At 38.3% G+C, this 21,301-nt stretch overlaps 1 protein-coding gene across 1 annotated transcript in view; it reads right to left on the minus strand.

Annotated features, from left to right (window-relative positions):
* The window catches only part of LOC130345428 (fragile X messenger ribonucleoprotein 1 homolog B-like), a 616,453-nt gene that overhangs the window by 328,131 nt on the left and 267,021 nt on the right, over window positions 1-21,301 (minus strand). The gene's annotated exons all lie outside the window — the stretch shown is intronic.

The following is a 21,301-nucleotide window of genomic DNA, read 5'->3' on the forward strand; positions in this document are numbered from 1 at the left end:
GCTATACTCAATTTATATAAAAAAATATATATTTTACTACATTTAAAAAAACTTTAACTTTTTAAGATAATAAGTATTCTTAATATTGCTCTCTAACCCCTAAAACTTTTTCTTTTTTAACATTCTCTATACAGGGCTGTTGGGGCCACATTTTCTTTGCGCTGTGATCTGTAGTTTTTATTACTATCATGTTTGTTCAGATGGGACTTTTTGATATATTTTTATAAAATTTATTCTAATATATTAACTGACCAAAAATGTGCAATTAATTTTACATTTGCAACATTCACCGTGCAGTTTTATTAAGGGGGTACTCCGGTGGTCAACGTGTTTTTCCGTTTTTGACTTACCCTATTTGTTTTGTTTCATTTCTATTCTTGTTGTTTAGGCAACTCTATTTCCGTTCTTTGTTGTCTTTTTATCCCCCACTTTGTTTTCCTATCTTTGCTTCTATTTCCTGTTTCTTGCTGTGCTGAAAACTACAAATCCCAGCATGCCACATGCCTTGCTGGTTTGGGGCAGCTCCTTTTTTTTTTTGTTTGTTTGTTTGTTCCGCCCTTTACCCATCCTACTATTTTCCCAGGTCAGCCTCCTTATACACAGCACACTAATATAATCAGCCTTGGTTGGGATACACTGGCATACACACACACACACACAAAAGGGACTACAACTCCCAGCATGTGCCATTCGGGAGTCTTAAGTATAATACCACCATGCTGCCTCTGTAGTCTCCTGGGGGTTGTAGTTCACCACACCTCACCAGTGTTTCCCAACCAGTGTGCCTTCAGGTGTTACAAAACTACAACTCCCAGCATGCCCTGACAGCCTTTGGGCATGCTAGGAGTTGTAGTTTTGCAACAGCTGGAGGCACACTGGTTGGGAAACACTGGTGTAACATGATGTGTATGCTGAATAGGCTAGAACAGTGTTTCCCAACCAGAGTGCCTCAAGGTGTTGCAAATCTACAACTCCCAGCATGCCCTGACAGCCTTTGGGCATGCTAGGAGTTGTAGTTTTGCAACAGCTGGAGGCACACTAGTTGGGAAACACTGGTGTAACATAATGTGTATGCTGAATAGGCTAGAACAGTGTTTCCCAACCAGTGTACCTCCAGCTGTTGCAAATCTACAACTCCCAGCATGCCCAAAGTCTGTCAGGGCATGCTGGGAGTTGTAGTTTTGCAACAGCTGGAGGCACACTGGTTTGTAAACACTAGCATACACACACACACACAACAGGGACTACAACTCCCAGCATGTGTCATTCAGGAGTTCACATATAGGGAGAGATTTATCAAAACCTATGCAGAGGAAAACTTGCCCAGTTGCCCATAGCAACCAATCAGCTTGCTGCTTTCATTTTTATGAAGGCCTGTAAAAATGAAAGAAGCAATCTGATTGGTTGCTATGGGCAACTGGGCAAGTTTTCCTCTGCACAGGTTTTGATAAATCTCCTCCATAGAGATCATTCCCAGTATGAGATTTATTCCCCTGCAGTCTATACATCCCCAGCCCGTGCACCTTGTCATCCTCCCCTTCAGATCACACACTTATCTTCTCTGTGTTTCTTCTCCTGTGCAGACCTGTCCAGGGGGGAGGGGAGGTGTACTCAGTTGGATGAGATGAGGAGGCGTGGCTTATTCCTCTCATGCAGACAGAGAGAAAAAAAAAAGCTGTGACATCCTGTCCACAACAGACTCAGAACTGTGGACAACAGTAAAAGAAAACCCTCTGAACTACAGAACTTCCTGCCCAACAAACAGGTAAGAAAAACACATACATGCTGCCAAAACATATAACACATGTATATTGCAAAAAAACTAAACTTATAAAGAAGATGCCATATAGTCAAAAAAAATTAACCACCGGAGTACCCCTTTAATGTTTTTATTTTAATAGTTTGTACATTTCACATGTGGCAATACCAAATATGTTTATTTTTGTTTCAATTTAATTATTGGAAAAATTGGAAAAGGGGGGCAGATTTGTATTTGGTTATATTTATTTTATAATTTTTAAGTCCCCATAGGAGACAAGCAATCTTTCAATGCCCTTAACATGACCCCACACTGGGCAATGGTTCCTTCACTAAACTAAATGTAGAGGCATCAAACAGTTCAGGTTAAAAAAAAAGAGAGACAAAAATAATAATAAGAAGAAAAATAATAAACCAGATGAATAAAGGTTAACAGGAGCCAGCCAGAAGGTCAGAACCAAGAGGGCAGTGTAGTAAAAAACCAGAGACAAAATAGGGTCCAGAGAGGCAAGGGCCAAACCTTGAGAGCATCAACTTACTAAGTCAGCAGTCAGGAGAAAAGTTATGAATCAGGCAAAAGGTCAGTTCAAAAAAGGTCAAACTGTATAAATGCAGGGAACATGAATGGTAGTGAAAGGACAAAGCACAATCACGGGAATAGAAGTGAGATCAGTTTAAATCTCCCTTCGCTATGAGTTGTGGCACTCTCACCTTCTATTAGACTGGCTGGCATTGAATCATTGACAAATGGCGCTACAACGTGCAGGGCTGATGTCAAGGTGATGAGGGAAGCTGCCTGGTGTGCTTGGGTATAAAGCGAGCTAAACTTCTGAGCTCACTTCAAAGTCCCCCAACTGAAAGGTTCTTTCTGCTGGTAAATGTGGCAGCACATCGGACAACATCCCATGAACAAATGCCAAATAAATACTATGACATTTAGGGGTTAAGTTTCATGTATAAACATTAGGCTGTAAGCTACTAAACTACTAGGGGTGGCTGCTGGCAGCCGGAATTTTAATATTTTTCTCTTTGGCTTTGCATGGGATTTAGATCCTAACATTTACCTTAAAAATAACATGACATTAAAAGTAGACATTAATATTAAAAGACCAATATTGGTATCTAAATGTGTTGTATGAAAGAATCCATTTATTCACCCATTGTAAATGTTCAGCTCAACACAGAAGTCTTTCTTTATGTCTACCCAGATGCAATAGATTTGCCATAGGCTTACTTTATGGATCGTTGTGGTAAATGTCCCTACTGGCCTTGTCTCAATACAGACAATCACCTTTATTATTCACTTGGTGTTAACTCTTCCTCTCATCTACTTTGTTTGCTCATCTTATTTTATTTTACTAGTAGTTTTCTTAAAGGGGTACTCCAGTGGAATTCTTTTTTTAAATCAGCTGGTGCCAGAAAGAAGAGATTAAATAGATTTGTAAATGACTTCTATTTAAAAATATGTATCCTTCCAGTACTTATTAGCAGCTGCATGCTACAGAGGAAATTCTTTTCTTTTAAAATTTCTTTTTTGTCTTGTCCACAGTGCTCTCTGCTAACACCTGATGCCCTTATCAGGAACTGTCCAGAGCAGGAGAGGAGCGGGTTTCAAGTTTTTGCCCAATCATTAATGCCCTATAATGACAGTCATTGGTCTGGTTTCCTCCAGATATGCCGTTAAGAGTTCAGGCCAAAAACTTTATTTCTTGGTTTGATCAGACTGAGAGTCTTTTTGATTTTTTTGCAAACTCCAAGTAGGGGTTCATGTTTCTTTTACTAAGGAAAGGTTTCTTTCTGGTGGCTCTGCCATAAAGCCCAGACTGTAGAGTGCTACAGTGATGGTGTAAATTCTGGAATGGTCTCCCATCTGCACATAAAATCTTTGAAGCTCAACCAGAGTGGCCATTCTGTTTTAGGCTTCTCCCCAGTTGCTTAGTTTTTGTCAACAGCCAGCCAACTTTTTACCATTTAGGAAGTGGAGGCAATTGTGCTCCTTGCAGCAGTATTTTTTTTTTACCCTTCTTCAGATCTGTGACTCCACACATTCCAGTCTCTGAGCTCTACAGGCAGTTCTTCCCCTCTCATGGATTAATTTTATTCATTTTTTGTTCTGATATACATTGTCAGCTGTGAGACTATATATATATATATATATATATATATATATATATATATATATATATATATATTATATACAGTGCTGTGTATTTCCCAATCATGTCCAATTAACTAAATTTACCACAGGTGACTCCAATCAAGGTATAGAGAGAAGACATTTATTGAACAACAGATTATTATGAATTCAAATTTGCTTTATTGGAACTGTGATGCGACAGTGTAAGAAAACTTGGGGAATGTGACTATGACTGTGTGCTCTTGTTCACATATCAGAAACACAATTTTAATATACTATAGACTACAAAGTACCTTTTACAAGTTGTTAAGGTCATAAATACTAGGACTCTTAATGGGTTGTTCTGCCTAGAAAATGTTTCGTTAAGAGGTTGGGTTCCTGATTGCCTCCTGGTAATATTTCACAACACAGAAAATGCCTGTTAAGTAAGTCTGTGGCTGAAGCAGATTATTTCTGTATTATAAGCTGTGCAGGTATTGCCTAGTATGTCCAAGATGTCAGCAGGAAGCAGTGAGCAGAGGAGGCCCGGGCACTATCAGAATGGCAATCTTGGAAGATCAGGCAGGTAAGTGTCCCTTATTTTTTATTTTCAAGGGACTTTTATCCTTGCTATAACATGTTACTTTTGATCTCTTTCCTGTCCATATCACATAAACATGCTAATGGCATGGTCCCTATGTCATGGAATTACTGCAATTAATGACAAAACATTCCAACTTGCCATATGGTCATTTTTAAGCAACTTTTTTGCAACACTTTTCAGACTTTCCTCAAACTTATCCTTCCTTTTTTAATTTGAGAACCATGCATTTTTTTGGGATGAATAATCAGAAAATGGATGTAAACGAAAGATACGACTGAAAAATAAAAGAAGCGATCTGATTGGTTGCTATGGGCAACTGCACCACTTTTCCTCTACACATGTTTTAATAAAGCTCCTCCATTGTACTCAATGTTACAGCCATGAAATTACAGTTGCAACATTTTACTGACTGGGATTTACCAGCAGTTTTTTCATATTAAAAACTTTTTTTTTACGCTATTATTCTTTTTTACAGCTCAAAAAAGGGACCACATTACTGTTCAAAGCCTTGGAATGCAGCATTCCAAATGGGATGGAGGGTTAATCAGATACAAGGGGGGAGTTCTTTGACTGTGAACACTAGAAAACTAATGTCAGTTAATATCCATTAATACCCAATGGGGCGGCTGACCATTTGATACCTTTCATTTATATTATCATTGTACCAGCTAGTCAGAAATGTGTGACAGGAAATGTTTTTTCTTTGCCTGTCATGAAGCATTTGGGAGCCTTGCTCGGAGATGGAACACTGCAACATAATGTGGGGCAGATGACAGCGTGCGCCAAATGACAATAATTACTCTTTAGTTTAATCATCTGGTCTGACAGCCATGGCTGCTGCTTTCTGCAAATGGCACTCAATGTTTCAGAACAAGCTATTAATAAGGAGGGGGAGGGGAAGAAAGGCCATAGAAATACATATCTGAAGTACGTCTTTTCAGAAAGACAACAATATTGAGTATTTTTTTTTCACATTGTCTTCATTTATTTAGTCTTTGCTTTAAAATTGTTACAATATCAGGGTTGTTTCATACTTTATTGTTCACAGCCTGAGAAATTAGAAGGAAGCAATAGATGAGGTCAAGGATGAACAATGTAGATACATGGTTGCACTTCATCTTCAACCTCTATTGAAAGAAAAAAAAAATACATTACAACACCATAAAAATGGAAAAGGTGAAAAAGAAATCAAGTGGGGAAACATTAAAATCTGTTGAAAATGTGCCGCCAGTCTTGTGTGCCGCCAATAAATGTTTATTCTGCACAACTGTAAAAAGATCTGCTGTTGTCACCTATAGGTCACTTTGTGAAATGTACCTTTTTTTGCATCACGTGAAAACAGGGATTTTCATGAAAATGTCCAAAATGGAAAATGGCTGACAGTTCTTTGGCAGCTAGAATAAATATCGCTCAAAACTGATGGGCCAAGTTTGGTGGAGTATGGAGTAGGGAGCGTGCGTGTGAGCTCCATGGCCCCCTGTTGAGGATTTTAAAAAAGGACTATGAGTTCTTATGTTGCTACACCACATGTATGTACCTGCATGTGCCTTTGCACACACTGCTGGAATTTGTCATAATTTGCTTCTTTAGCTTCATCGGTACTTGTATGGTGACTCTGCGGTAGTTAACCTTCTTTGAGCCAAGTGATCTGCACGGCCCCATGCTGCTACATGGTTGAGGAGTTTGCTCGGTGTCTTTCTTGTCACTCCTGCATGTGATCATGGTTCTTGACACACTTCTGTTTGGACGGTGCCCTGAGTCTACTGGCTGGTCGGCATAACAGCTAACACTGCTGGAGGATTGGGGGTAAGAGAAGAAGGCAGCAGCAGAATAGTAGTACTATAAAGGGCACTACAGATAGTGTTGCTGGAGCCAGATACTGCACTGCCAGAATGGAAAGATGGTATGCTAAAGCCAGAGAGGTCAGGAAAGCGGCTAGAAAAGTTTGCCGGTGTTAAAGGTAATGGGGGCATGGCAATGGAAGGTTTTGAACAGGGGTCAGAAACAGATAATACAGGCTCAGATGTGACTGAAATAATTGAGTTAAGGAACGTTTCTGATGGTGACTCTATTGGGGAGTACACTGTGGGTGTTTGAAAAGGTGTTATAATAAACAATAATGATATAACAAGTGAGGCAGCTGGGGAGGGAAGAGACAGTGAGAGAGAGCCAAGTCTTAAGAACATATCTGCAGCTATCAGCACAAATGGGAATCTTAAGAGAGGATATTAACTTAATCAGCCAAGATCTCCAAGAAGTAACAGAGCATATGGGAAATGTGTGAGCAGTTTGGAGGACTATGTGTTGGAAATAGAAAATAAATCTACTAAAGCTGCTCAAGATATTGCTATGTTAATGTCTAAAACAAGACAGATAATTTGGAAACAGGTGCAGTAATATTTGGATTGTACAGTTGCTGACAAAAACAGGTAGGTCTTATACATAGCCAGACCGGCAGTCCTCAAGGCTGGCTGGTCCAGGACAAATTTAATCATATGCATGTCTAACAGACGCGCCTTTAGTTAAAGTGTAAGATCCCCCCCCTCAAAAAAAAAAAAAAACTGTTACATGTTGCTCGGTACCTCATCCTTCCTGATAATGTACATCTAATTTTTATGTGTCTATGACCTATATTTCTCTCAGAATTACCTTTATTTACTTGCCATCATTACTTAGTGAGGTTTCTGTCCATGCAAGCACAGTCAATCACTCATGGTGTCCATGACGTGTCAATGACCACTGGACACTGCAGGACTGGTATGTGTCCCAGGTAGCAGGGGGACCACTTCTTTGACTGGCTTTTTCAGTATAAAATACTGAAATTTTTCTGATGAAAGCAATTGCAAAACATGTTGTTTTAGCATGCTTTATAACATATCAAAAGTTATCTGACAGTGCACATTTAAATGCAGAGCTCGGATCCTCACCACTCTCCCCCCCCCCCCCGCCAATCACTCTTGTGGCTACACATGATATGCAGGCAGCGACAAGAGTCCTGTGCGTCTGTTCTCTGCACTCTATGCTCCAGCGCATGATTGACGTCATCATCATGTGCCAGAGCACATATCGGAGGAGAAGCCAAGAAGTGGAGAGAGGCCACACTGCTCATGACTACGGGTGAACCAGGTGAGTATGGCTGTGTTTTTTTTTTTCAACTTAACATTAGGGGCTGTGGCACTAAAGGGGGCTGCTGCATTTAAGGGCTGCTGCACTAAAGGAGACTGCTGCACTGTAGGGGACTTCTGCACTACAACTACCGAAAGGGGGCTGCTGCACTACGAGTACCTAAAGGGGACTGCTGCACCTAAAGTTACCTGAAGGGGGCTGCCGCACCTACATATACCTAAAGGGGGCTACTGCACCTACATTTTCCTAAAGGGGGCTGCTGCAACTACATTTACTCAAAGTGGGCTGCTTCACTTAAGGGGGCTGCTGCACCAAATGGGACTGTTGCACTAAAGGGGGTTGCTAGACTAAAGGGTGCTGTTGCACCAATGGGGGGCTGCTGCACTACATCTACCTAAAGGGGGCTTCTGCACTAAAACTATCTAAAAGGAGCTGCTACACCTACAACTACCTTAAGTGAGCTGCTGCACCAAAAATTACCTAAAGGGCATTGCTGCACCTATATTTACTTAAAGGGGGCTGCTGCAAATACATTTAGCTAAAGGGGCTGCCACACCTACATTTACCTAAAGGGGGCTGCTGCAACTACATTTACCTAAAGGTGGCTGCTACACCTACAACTACCTAAAGAGGGCTGCTGCACTACAACTTCTTAAAGGGAGCTGCTGCACCTACAGCTACGTAAAGTGTGCTGCTACACTACAACTACATACAACTATATACAACTATATACAGGGGGCTACTATCTACAAGGAAACCAACAAAAAGGGTTTGAACCCTACTTATAGGGGCATGCTATTACCTAAAGGGAGTAACTATCTACAGGGGCATCTACCTACAGGTGACATCTACCCACAGGGGTACCTACCTACTCAGGGCATCTACGTAATGGGGGAAACTACATGAAGGGGCCTGCATACCTACTGGAGCGATCTAACTATTTACTGGGGGGGGGGGGGGGGTCCTACCTATTCTTTCCCAACTGACTTACTTACCCTTTCTACTGTGTAGGACACTAAGAGGGTAATTATTACTGTTTGGAAAAGTGCAGATCCTAAAATGTTTGTCTGGCAGGTTCTGTGGAGATGAGTTGTGGCTGGATAGAGAAGAAAAAGGCAAATGAACAACTCCAATCAGAGAAGACGTCACCTGCGAGTCACCAGTCTGTGTAGAGCTGATATCTACCACTATATGGTCACTGTAAGGGGAGATATTTCCTCCTTGTATACTGTTATTATTGGTAATATTAGTCTCACTATATGGGATTTATGCAGTAACAGTATGGTGATAACATTTCCTCCTTGTATACTGGTATTATTGGTAATATTGGTATCAGTATACTGGATTTTTTCAGTAACAAAATGAAGGTAATATGTACAGCGATAATATTCCTCCTTGTATACTGGTATTATTGGTAATATTGGTCTCAGTATATTGGATGTGTTCAGAAACAGTATGATGGTAATATCTATGGTTATAATATTCCTCCTTGTATACTGGTAGTATTGGTAATATTTATTTCTTAGTTGTTTCTGACTTAAAGGGGTACTCCGGTGAAAACCTTTTTTCTTTTAAATCAACTGGTGGCAGAAAGTTAAACATATTTGTAAATTACTTCTATTAAAAAATCTTAATCCTTCCAGTACTTATTAGCTGCTGAATGCTACAGAGGAAATTCCTTTCTTTTTGGAACACTGATGACATCACGAGCAAAGTGCTCTCTGCTAACATCTCTGTCCATTTTAGCAACCATGCATAGCAGATGTATGCTAAGGGCAGCATGGTGGCTCAGTGGTTAGAACTGCTGCCTTGCAGTGCTGGGGACTTGGGTTCAAATCCCACTAAGGACAACAATAAATAAAGCATTATTATTATTATTATAATAACGTCAGCAGAGAGAACTGTGCTCGTGATGTCATCAGAGAAGAGAGCATTCCAAAAAGAAAAGAATTTCCTCTGTAGTATTCAGCAGCTAATAAGTATTTTTTAATAGAAGTAATTTACAAATATGTTAAACTTTCTGCCACCAGTTGATTTAAAAGAAAAAAGTTTTTCACCGGAGTACCCCTTTAAGCTAGTAGTGATGACTATGTTTATTCACTAAAATGTTAGAGGTCTCTCAAATCCTAGAAAATAACATTAGGAAAGATAGTGTAGCTCACTCAGTAATGAAGAGGATACTTGAACCTGAGGTTAACTGGTGTTGCCCTCGCCCAAGGGCCTATGGAAAATAATAAATAGGTATAGTTGATAAACAACTAAAGACCAGTCCTCAAGGTGTATCAGAAATATAAAGTATAAATTAGCATATGATCCAGATAATATATATGGTAATTTAATAGTATAAGTCACAGATATATATAAGTCACTAACAGCATATGTTCTTTCCTAATAATTCCAGGGCGTTAGCATTAGGGTGCAAAAAAATCTTAAATCCCAATGCTTTGAGGCATTTTTTTGTACAATAGTGGAAACAAGGTTTACTCCTGTATATAGACCACCACCATGCTCAAATTATAAAACAAATATTATTTATGTTATATAAAACACCACACACTGTATATGTTATCCTGGGAAATTTTATAATGTTGCAGATTTTTTTATATATATATATATATATATATATATATATATATATATATATATGTTATATATATGTGTAGAATGCAAGAAATGTGTGATGCCATGGACCTATAAAGTTTTGGTAGGTTGTTGAAAGAAGTAGCTGTGATTGACATATGGAAGGTGAGGCATCCAGAAGAAAGACAGTATTTGTGTTGCTAGCCCATCTATTCTTCACTCTTGCAGATAGATATGGCTATGGATGTAAGTACAGTAGGTTAGGTGTACTTCAGCAGTTGGGCAGTGGTGGAGCCATTTGTTACTTAATCCTGCTAATGCATTTGATTTATTCGTTAAAGTTTTATCATTAAAAAAATATGGACTTTGGGGAAAAAATTATATCATGGATACAATTTTGATATTTAGCATGAGCTAGCCAGGTTCCAATGCTCTTGTAAGAACAGTTGTTACTGTAGCACATGGAGTATGCAGATTTTTATTTTTATGAGGTGGTTTTATATGCATTTTATCTATAAGGACTCCAATGAGTAAAGGAGGAAAGGGCTGGGGGTATGAATGACATATAAATGGGGTTTCCACTATATTTTTTGTTAAAGGAGAACTCCAGAATATAAAAATTGTTGGCCACACTGCCGGCAGTAAGCAAAATAAAGATGTACATACCTTCCTCCGTTCCCCCGGGGCCTCCAGTGACCGGCTCAGGTCTCCGCCGCGATCCACTTCCTGGTTGCCGGTGGTCGGATGAATTATACTGCGCGCAGCCAATCACCAGCCGCAGCGAAGTCAGACTCGGCTGGCGATAGGCTGAGCGGCAGTGTGAAAACGCTTCAGGACTCAAAATCCTTCACTACACCGTCACCTACGGCCGGGGCCGAAAACGTCACACTGCCGCTCAGCCTATCGTCGGCCGAGTCGGACTGCGCTGCAGCTGGTGATTGGCTGAGTGCAGTATGATACATCCGACCACCGGCAACCAGGAAGTGGATCGCGGCGGAGACCGGAGCCGGTTACCGGAGGCCCCAGGGGAGCAGAGGAAGGTATGTACCTCTTTATTTTTTTTACTGCCGGCACTATGGGGGACAATTTTTATGTTCTGGAGTTCTCCTTTAATATTTCTTATATATTTGTCTAGTGCAATTTGTAGAATTAAATAAAAATTATTAAAATAAAAAAAAAGAATAAATATCCCTCTTTGTAGTTTTACTTTACTATTTTACTGCAGTTCAGATGTATAACTCATATAATTCATAAAGCAGATATCTAAGGTGTTTTTACCTGCCTCAACATAACAGATTTTCTTATTTTCACAGTTCCTTAAGAATTTTTCAGCACTGGTGTCCAATTTATTTCTTATAGATGTACATAAATAGCCTGGAATGTATCACAGCTGTATGATTCGTAGGTTTTATTCTCAACAAACATGTTTAGTATTTAGGCACTTTCTAAAGTATGTGTCTCATTTAATGATCTAATGAAGTTTTTGGCCTATTTTAAGTTTGTTGGAAAAAAAACATTTGCAGTGATTAATATTTTAAATGTCGAAAGCTTGAGGCTTATTGCTTTGCTGATGTAAGTTTTACTTATATTGTAGAACTGAAAAAAATGAATGCTGCTTACAGACAAACATAGGAGCTTACTGACACATCAAATCTTTTTAATCCAGCCAAGTTAACAGACTTTATCTTACTGTACATGTCCAAATTGTATTATTGACTATGGTACACATGACATATAATATGGCTACTGTACAGCTCAAGAAAAGGCACTTGGTACATTCTATTAACTTAATCCCAGACATGAAAAACTAATGGAATTCACCAACTGCAGTGAAAAATGCCAGTTTATTCAAGAGTGCAGATACAATATAAAAGCAAGGCAGATAAAGATGCCGTAAAAAAGAGTAAGGTTACTGCCATTTTGGGCTTCTCAAGCGCCTTGTCCGTGTCATAGAAGAGCACCACATCATCTGTGTGTTTGTTAGGCTGGGTTCACATATGTCCGGCATAGGTGAACTGATGCCACAACTGATGACAACTGATGCCCTCCGGCGTGTGAAATAGTCTGGCGTCAAAATTGAAACACTGAACATTGTGAACTGTCCCATTCAAATGAATGGGAATAGTTCTAGCATCAGTTTCCCTCCGGTGCACGCCGGAGGGAAACTGTGCCGGATGCCTGACATATGTAAACCCAGCCTAATTGTGTTAACTGTACGGTAGTTGCTGACTGCTCTATCCATCTTTCTATATATTAATTTTACTTGCTCACCTTTAAAGGGTGTATTAAAAGATCATATTCACACTTTGAGTTGTATGTTTGTCCAACTTTGCATAAATTAAAGCCAAAAAATCTAAACATGAAACCCAATTGCGATATTATTTATGATAGAATAGTATTGTCAACTGTACCCTGAAGGTTACTGTAGTCCTATGAATAAATCGTATGCACCTTCATAGAGAAATATAAGCTTTTATCTTTTCTTGAATTATTTAAAAGGGTTGTTTGAGGACTATTTTTGCGCTAGGCAGATGTGCTCAGGCAGAGCTAAAAGAATAAGAGAAGTATTTCCACATTACCTATTTCCCAATTTCCGCTGTTATGACAGTTCCCAATTCTCCTGCTCAACAAGTCTTTGTGTCAGTCTTGACACAAGGATTTGACTGCTCAGACTAGCTGAATAGGCCACTTCCTTTTGTTGCGACCGACACCAAGAAGTTCTGTACAGGGTCATTTGGCACCTTTGGAACAGGAGAGGTAGGGGATTGTCTTGTTTTTTTTAGGCCTGCCTAGAAACTAGCACATCTGCGTAGAAACAATAATTCCTGGACAACCCCTCTAGGATTATAGTTTCATGATGAAAACGCAATACAGTGTCATGTCATGCAAGTAAAATCCTCAATGGGCTGAAATTCACATAATTATCACTGGATGGCCACACATGCACACATATGCTTCCCAGCATCACAAAAAACATGTATTTTTTTTTTCTAAGCTATTAATCTCCAAAAATATGCATTGGAGTATATTGAGCCATGAGGAAAGGTAATGAATGACACATCTATTTATGAGTAGAACTAATGTATTATGCTATGATTAGCAGCAAAATTATATGGGGATTTGTATTTGGTTGGTACAATTATGGAGGAACTAACGTATGGCTGATTTTAATGAGCAATAATAATTTGCATCCACTTTTGCATGGATACTAGGTAGCTGGCATAGAAGTGTAGGCTAAAAATGGCCAAAGGTATGGTACAATTCAAGAGATTAACTTCACATTAGGCCACATACATAATGTCTTCATACTGTTATACTGAAGATGTTGTTAGGTATAATTCTAAATTCTAGTTATTTCTTCATGAGTTGATATGAGAATTATGAAAGAATGTCATTAGGGAAATTAAGTGAAAGTAATAAGTTTTCTTAAGGGTTTGTCCCATATGGTATTTATTGGACAGTAAGCATTTATTATGTAGTTAATATTTTTACTATAATAACTGTGAATATTTCAATCTTAAATTTGGCATTCAAGACTAGGTCAAAGCCTGCCAGATGACATAACAATTGAGATCAACAGAATAAGTATTCCTCAGTACAAACAGACTGCCATTTGAAGATACCTGATGGTTTTGGATATTGACTATATATGTTTATAATATGGGGCAACCTGAGATAATAGGGAAGACACTCATTCAATACCATGAGATACTGTAGCTATAAAGTATTCAATTTTGGTCCACAAATAAAAAGTACAACATTGGATTTAGGTTTCTGATCTTAGCATGGATGGTTTGATCATCATTGATGCACTGGAACAGCTGCTTTGAGCACCTGCAAAACTAATATCCCTCAATTAGAAGTCACGGCGGTAAGACCATTAAAGTAACACAATAGCTGCTAAGGTCAAGAGGAGGTTTGTTGCTGTCAGAATATTAGAAAAAACCTGACATCCAACAAATAAGTATTGGTCTGGCAGGATATCTAAAATAAATAAATAGAGGCTGACAAATTTCTTGCACCATGAATAACTATAAAATGTATAACTATGTCTGTAGCACTTGTGTGTTGTGTGGAGGAAGGTGTGGTGGGAATAAATGGCTATGAGGAACTTAATGGGGTTATATTAAAGCTTACTTTTATAAAATTTTTATAGTGTCTAACTTGGAATCAAAAAGTAAACAAAATCAGTATTCACCTGCAGCAATTCCTTTCTGGTGATATGTCGACACAAGGAAGTGCCCACTCAACCAATCACTGGCCCTAATAGTGACCTGCCTCACCTATTGATTGTCTAGGTAGAATTTGATAGTGTCAAAATAAAGTAGGGATCGAGTGCTGTTTGAACAGCATTGAGTTAGAAAATTGTGGCTGGTAAGTATGCGTTTTTTCATTTTTTTTTTTTTTTTTTTTTTAGGACAGCATGGCCTCTATTAGAGATAACCGAACTTCCAGATATTGATGTTTTGGAAAAATTGTTACAGATTGGTCTACTGATGTGTTCAACAAAACAAAGAAGTGCTTACCCAACATCTGAATTCTTTAGTGCAGGTGTCCAAGAATTCACAAGGGGTGTTGACACAAACAATGGAATGCTCTACTTCATAGTCCATTCAGAGAGGACAGTTTCATTTTTTCTGTTGTAGCCAAATACTTTATTTACTATCATGGTCTAAAGCCCTATCAGAGGAAGAGATTGGCAGTGTCTCATACTATCAACAGAAACGTTCTGGATATTAAAATTAAAGACAGAGGGGGAGATTTTTCAAAGGATTTAGACAGTTTTTTCCTGTCTAAATTTGTTGCACAGAAAGTCACAGTCTAAATATTTGTGACTTTTTTGTGACTTTTGCTTTAGAGGATTTTTAGAACATGATGCATGCTAGTCTATTTTAGACAGAAAAATGCATTGGCGCTGAATTTATCAAAAGCTACTTTTTAGCGACAAGTCGCATCGGCTGAAAGTACGCCGAAATGTCAGACCATGCTGGAGCAGGTTTAAATACAATCTAAAGCATAGATCCCGAAGTCCGTGCGTAGAATTTATCAAGAGCTGTGCGACTTTTGATAAATTAGGCGCACAATAGACCAGCCTAACTCTCTCTAGTTTGGTCTATATTGATGCGGGACATAGACAGCTTTGATAAATATCCCCCATACACCCATTAAGGACCGAGGGTTTTGCCGTTTTTGCATTTTCGTTTTTTCCTCCTTGCCTTTAAAAAAATTATAACTTTTTCAAATTTGCACCAAAAAAATCCATATGATGGCTTATTTTTTGTGCCACCATTTCTACTTTGTAAAGACGTCAGTCATTTTGCACAAAAATATACGGCGAAACGGAAAAAAAAACATTGTGAGACAAAATTGAAAAAAAACCCACTGTTTTGTAACTTTTGGGGGCTTCCGTTTCTACGTAGTACATTTTTCGGTAAAAATTACACATTATCTTTATTCTGTAGGTCCATACGATTAAAATGATACCCTACTTATATAGGTTTGATTTTGTCGTACTTCTGGAAAAAATCATAACTACATGCAGGAAAATTAATACGTTTAAAATTGTCATCTTCTGACCCCTATAACTTTTTTATTTTTGCGCGTAAGGGGCGGTATGAGGGCTCATTTTTTGCACCGGGATCTGAAGTTTTTAGCGGTACCATTTTTGCATTGATCAGACTTATTGATCGCTTTTTATTCATTTTTTCATGATATAAAAAGTGACCAAAAATGCACTATTTTGGACTTTGGAAATTTTTTGCACGTACGCCATTGACCGTGCGGTTTAATTAACGATATATTTTTTTTCCGCATGCGGCAATGCCATATATGTTTATTTTTATTTACACTGTGTTTTTTTATGGGAAAAGGGGGGTGATTCAAACGTTTAATAGGAAAGGGGTTAAATGATCTTTATTCACTTTTTTTTTCCACTTTTTTTTTTGCAGTGTTATAGCTCCCATAGGGACCTATAACACTGCACACACTGATCTTTTACATTGATCACTGGTTTCTCATAGGAAACCAGTGATCGAAGATTCTGCCACTTGATTGCTCATGCCTGGATCTCAGGCACTGAGCAGTCATTCGGCGATCGGACAGCGAGGAGGCAGGTAAGGACCCTCCTGCTGTCCTGTAAGCTGTTGGGGATGTGGCGATTTCGCCACGGCTATCCCGAACAGCCCACTGAGCTAACCGGCATACTTTTTCTTTCACTTTAGACATCTAAAGGGTTAATAGTGCACGGCACCGCGATCAATGCCGCGCGCTATTAGCCACGGGTCCCGGCCTGGTTGTTAGAGGCCAGGGCCCGACCCGCTATGACGCGGGGCCACGCCGTGGCCCTGCGTTATAGATCGGGAGCATGACGTTCCAGTACGTCATGTGTCCTTAAGGGGTTAAATAGAAAAATCTGAATCAGTTTTAGTGAACTATTTACAGATTCAGGGCAGAGTACCTGGCCCAGCAAATGTGTTAGCAAATGTAAGTGCCAATGCAGTGTATGCCTCACCTCTGAATGTATAGGAGCAGGAACTCTTTGACAGTAGTCCTTGCTCTTGTACAAGCAATTTCCAAACCATTTGGATTTGGACAAGTCCAATTTTTTCCAGGAAATTCTGACCTCAATCAGTTGATTCTTCACTAATCTTCACTAATCTACAATCTTAAATGTATTAGAGGATTCTTCACTCCTCTAATAAAATTTTTTAGATGATCAGCCCAACTTCTGTCCTCACTTTGTGTGTGATATTGTAGCTAAGCTTTATGCACTTCAGTACAGCAAAGCTGAAATATGAGGGACAATTCATAGACAGGTATGGTATTCCATTTCTCAGGATACATTAGTTTTTTTTTTTTTTTTTTTAATGGTGGGATTTCTTGTTCTGCTTAAGACTATCATAACCATAAAAAGAAAAGGTGCAAGTTATTGTAGTGCAAAGATAGAACTATAACATTTTCCATGTAGGAAGATCAAATATTCTATTTTAGTGACACCTAAAATAACAATTTAATTTTTTTTATTTTTAATTATGCAAATTGTTCTTTTCCTCTAGAACAATTCATTCTAGAATTAACTTTGCTGAAACCAAGGAGTCAATGGCACTTTCTTACTTTCTGTCTTATCAGACATCTCTTTTCATAGCATACAATCTATGTAATTAGCAAATAGAATGGCTTCTGCATATTAAAAACCAGGAGGGGAGAGATGTTGTACACATGCAGTCATTTCATATGCCAACTCCTATAACACTGATGTGATAATAACATAGTTTCAATTTGATAATGGTAATAGGTACATTGAATTCCTTTTACAGTAGAAACACAATTGAAACAATAGAACGTCATGAATGTATTAAGACAAGTGATGCCTCACATTTAATTTAAATGTCATGCACAAATTGTGAACAATTTTTATACTTCAATCACAATAGGCCGGCTGTCACCAGCAAAATGCTCTCTAAAGAAAATGGTAAAATGCTAAACCTTAGAAGGAGTCTGGGAAACATAGTTTTTTTTTTGTTGTAAATGCAATCCATTTGTTTTGATCTCTGTATCACTCGACTCTTATAAACGTGTATTTTATATCAGCATCTAAAAATGCCTGTTCTTTGATGATTCTGTGTTTACAAAAGACTCTTGTTTGATGGTAATGCCTCAATTAAATGTCTTATTGATTCTGAACCGGAGCATACTTTTTTTTTTTTTCTTTTTTTCTTTCTTTCTTTATTTATTTATTTATTTTTTTTCCACATTTGACAATTGTAAGGCAATGGACCATAACTGTTGATACATTTTCAGATTGTTTTTTATAACTGTCTAACATAGGCTTTTTTTTTTCCTTTTAAAATGTTGCACCATTCACCATGCTGCATGAAAGCCTATTCATTTTATCCTAAAGGTCTGCACAATTACAGCAATACAAAATATTTAATTGTTCTTTGTCTTATTGTTATATTATTACTCACAAGTGGATAATTTCAGTTTTTACACTTCTGTTCTTATTAATTAATTAATTAATTTGTTTATTTATTTAATAACATTTATTGTGTTGTTCTTAGAAACCTGTTTATGTTATAACATGGGTGTCATTGCCATATTATAAAGTTTGTTGTTGTTTTCTCAACACATTAATAATATAAAACCAATTTTATGGAAAAAAAATTGTACCGTACAAATGTTTTAAAAGTAAATTTTATTTTATTTTAATTATTCTTTTTTTTTTTTTTTGTCCCACTAGGGACAATACATTCTTCTATAATACTTTTGTATAGTTAGAATTCCAAAGCATTATTGACTGTCAGTATAAAACTGACAGGCAATCTATTAGGCCATGCCTCTGGCCCTCATTAGATTCTTGGCTGCCATGGAAACACATTGGAGGTTTGCGATCACCTTTTGAGGGCCAACAATGGATGACAGATAGAGGCCACTACCTCTGTCAAACAATGCAGGTACTGTGGTCAGTACTGAATGAAACCTTTAAGGGATTAAGCAACTAGGATCAAAGTCATCCAATCCAGGCCATTGCAGCAAGAGCTGTTTCAGCACCATTCACTGAACATAACTGTTCATCCATTTCTGAAAATGCACTACAAAAATGGATATACAGTTTCTTTCATGTGCAACAAATGGTCAAATGAGTATTTCAGCATCAGCAAATAAAGCATTATTAGTCCCTGGACAAAAGGGAGTATTAAAACATGGTTATTCAAATAAATGGCAATCAATATAATACACAGTTGGAAAGGTCTGCTAAAGTTAGAGACCTGAGCTTGAGAGAATAGGGGTGTTCATGGCAACACCAGACAAAGAAGAAAGGCAACGAAAATCCCGGCACTCGCCAAATAATGCAATGCACTGTTTTTTTTTTTTTTTTTTTTTTCAACATCAAATAAAGAACTTGATTTGTGAAAAAGTGTGTCAATAAAGATGTTTTGGCATGACCCAGGCCTTGACCACTATCGCTGAAAGCGAAGAAGAAAAACAGTATGAGCGTACAAAGCATACAATAGAGTAAAGATCAGGCAAGTCACACAATAAGACTAAACTAAAACTAATTGGAGTGGCCAATCACAGCTCAACTTTCAAATCTGAATATGCTCAGACAAAACCGAAGCTGAAATGTGATTGGTTGTTATGGGCAAAACACTTTTGAGAGAATGATAATTTATGGCCCCTATGTTAGTTCAGTCTATTTAAAATTTGGGTCCCAGGTTTGAAGTCTTCACTAAAATGATCAAATTCCTTATAAGGGCATAAAAATGGGATTATTCTGCTCAGACAATGCCTCCATTAAATATGCAATTAATTTACAATAGTTTGTAAAAAAAAACAAATGACTGTACTGCAGTGCTGTTATCGTTATATGTGCTTACTGTATTATTATTATTATTATTATTATTATAATTAGATGTGAGCAAATTGAATCTGACAAATCCAAATTTATTACGAATTTCAGGAAAAATTTGATTCGCAATGAATGCGAATTTCACTGCGATACAATCGTGCAAATCGCTTCATTAACTCCATTAAGTGCGGTCCAGGCTCCAGGGCATCTAAAAAAGCGGATCCACATGTAAGGACATGGGGCAAGAAATCCAGGGAAAGCGGGAACAAGGGTCGGCGGGATGACCCTGAATCACATGCAGCATGCAGCCTATTAGCAGCCAGTCACCCCTATGATGTCACTGCCCTATATAATCTGCAGCCATCTTGTGGCCACTCCCTTCAGCGTTCTATTGAGGGACAAAGAGTAGTGTGTGTTGCACAGAAAAACTTTTTTACAGCACTGATTCACCTCAAGCCCAAATCCAGCCTAGAAGCACTGATAGGGAAGAGAGAGAGAGATTGAGAGATAAAGTGCAATTGTGGGTGTATTACAGCAGTCATTCCCCTCAAGTCCAAATCCAGCCTAAAGGCACTGATAAGGTACGTATTGAGAGAGAGTGTAATTTTGTATGCAGTACACAGCAACTGTGTGCTGCAGCACTGGTGTGTACAACAACTGAAAAGCTAATAGTAGCAGCCAATAAGGGTGAGCAGAGAACTAAAAGTGTGTTGTCCTCTATTAAGTGTAACCTGTGCGTACATCTAGGTGGTGTACCATTTTGTTCCTATTAAAGTCTCAATGGCCTAGTTACTGTGAAAGGCCAGGCAAAAGTGCACACCTGTTGGTGTTGTAGACAAATACTGTTTTAAGCGTACTGGAGTGCATTGTACTCTCCTCATAAGTGTATACGTACATATTCATGGTGTACCATTTTGTTCCTGTTAAAGTCTTAATTGCCTAGTTATTGTGAAAGGACAGCCAAAAGTACACACCTGCTGCTGTTCTAGACAAATACTGTTTTAAGCGTACTGGAGCACATTGTATGCATGTCGTGCTGGGGGGCGTTGAGAGGCAGGGGCTGGAACAGGTGGTAGCTCGCCTCGCGAGCAGATGCTCTGCTGCAGTGATTCTAATAGCTATGCCTCTAATCTGAATGTCATACTGAATAACAGTATTATTTCACAAACACAGCTCACTCCCTATGAGTGTTACGACAAGGCAAAGTGTTCTACTCCCCTATTGAGGCTCTCTATAGGCCAGAAATTGCCATTTTTAATAGCGATTTTCTGCAAATAAATTCGGACACAACAATTTTGGGGGGGAAATTTGGCAAATAAGCCAAATCGAATATTTCAAAAATTTGCTCATCTCTAATTATTTTGTTTAGGAGCATTGGTGAGCTATGTTTTAGCTGATTTTCCTGCTGATAATTCCCTCCTAACCTAAATTTCAGCTCTGCTATAAAGTCTTGTGTAACAATGCACACTGTGAGAAAATACTAAGCTTAAAAATTCTAATAATGTTACATTTCCATTGAAGCAGCTAATTGGGAACTGACACTGCTAATTTTGTGCTCTAAATGAGAAGAATGAATTTTTCTTCTCAATATAGTACAAATGAAGCATTAACAACTATTGGCCAATTATTTCAATTCCAATCAAACCCTAGTTACAGACATTGCCAAGTGAAATCATTGGAATAATTACACGGACAAAAAAAAAAGAGCTACATGGAATAAGCCTGTTTTACACACGTCTTACAGATTGACCATTCTTTGTAAAGAATG

The sequence above is a fragment of the Hyla sarda genome, chromosome 1, assembly GCF_029499605.1.
Source record: "Hyla sarda isolate aHylSar1 chromosome 1, aHylSar1.hap1, whole genome shotgun sequence".
Lineage (NCBI taxonomy): Eukaryota > Metazoa > Chordata > Amphibia > Anura > Hylidae > Hyla > Hyla sarda.